The following is a 1,718-nucleotide window of genomic DNA, read 5'->3' as shown; positions in this document are numbered from 1 at the left end:
CGCCGCCTGTGTGGCGCCGGGCTGCCCAGCCTTGCCGGGGGGTTGCTTGTCCCTGCGTGGGGAGGGGCTGCGAGGTGTCCTCTCTCAGATCCGTGCCCCTGAAACCTTCACAGGCCGGCCCGTGCGCAGTGTTTATTCGGGAGCGGTGTCCGATCGGAAGGCAGCCCAAGTTTTGGAGCCCGGTGCGTTTAGATGGGCTGGGTACGCTGTAGCAGTGCACCACAGTTCAGGCCTTGCTGCACTTAACAAGACACCTAGGTTTGAATATCCCCTTTTAAATATAAACGTTTTCTATTATTGAAGCCGTCTTCATGAAATTGCTAATGACAGCTTGCGATCAACTTGCAGAACTTTGCAGTTTCTAAATGAGGAATACTCCGTTGAAAGATTTGTTGCGAGAAATGCATCACACAGAAGTCATAAGTGCTGTATGTTGCATTTAGATTTTCAGCACGTTTCTAGTGAAGATGCAATACATGTTTGGTTGATGTGTTCTATATGGCTGGTGACTACTTGAAACCAGCGGATTTTTGCCAAGTGATAGCTGACTAACAGCTATCAGAAGTTCTGATGAGTTCTCAGAACTACTATAGGTTCGTAGTTTTTGATTAATTTTCCAAAATGTTTTGCAGAGTCCAAGCTTAGTCCAAGCTTCAGAGTTGATTTCAAAGCTCACTTTCATGAGTCAAAACAACTGTGTCAAGCCTTAAAGCTTTAGAAGTATGTTTGGCAGCTGCTGAGAGCGGTTTTGTGTGATGTGTACTTGGAAATAAAGCTGTTTTATGTCCCCTCAAGGTGAGATTTTGGTGTAGTAGATGCGATATGAATATGCGTGAGCTTCTGTCGTTCTTTCATGAAACACATTTTTAAGGTTTGCAGAAGTTTCTAGTACATGAATTCTAGTTTTCTGCAATATATATGTAAAAAATACCTTCCGATTGATAACTGATGCAGTGTGTAACAGTAAGCATTTTTATGCCTGGGAATAGGGTATATTATAGAAATAATGCAGAAGCTTACAAGCAATTACAATATCATATATATATTTTTAGCGAAATTACTATATTAAAGGGTTGTAGGTGCATGTATTTATCAGTCAAGTATTCCTGAGGTTGATAACTTTCTACTTCAGGGAATAGCCATAAGTATTCTGTAATTTGTTTAATAAGCAGAAGCATGCATATACCTTCTATGAATTTTAGCTGTGAAATTGGTTTGACCAAGAAATTGTGTTAAAAGTAGCTAATTAACTGCAGAATCAAAAATAAGGATCACTGTAATAGAATATGGCAAATGGGTAATTTCTGAGTTAATGTGATCAGTTAATAAAGAAAAAAAAGCTGTAAAATACTGACGGAAAGTAGAAAACTCAAATCAGGGGACTTGAGATAGAATGGGAGAAAAGAGCAATAAAAAGATAGTTTAAATTATTGGTGGAGGTAAACATGATGTTCATCTGAAGAGCCAGTTGGCCTTGTATTAAGTCTTACCTTTATGGCCTAGCTGCTAATTTAAAGGGTGAGTTTTGCATAGTGAGTAAGATTTGATAATAATTGTGTTGTAACTTTATATTTATTCTGGACGAATTATTCTTTATAATTCCTTTGGCCTGCTCTTGAGTTCCTCTTTTCCATAACTGGTAAGCAAACCCAACAAACCAAGTTTCAGAATATCGTAGCTGAAGACTGAAAGCCAGTCTTTTAACAAGACATGCACTA

This window comes from Pygoscelis adeliae, unplaced genomic scaffold, assembly GCF_000699105.1.
Source record: "Pygoscelis adeliae isolate BGI_AS28 unplaced genomic scaffold, ASM69910v1 Scaffold9, whole genome shotgun sequence".
Classification (NCBI taxonomy): domain Eukaryota; kingdom Metazoa; phylum Chordata; class Aves; order Sphenisciformes; family Spheniscidae; genus Pygoscelis; species Pygoscelis adeliae.
This window is presented reverse-complemented; position numbering follows the sequence as displayed.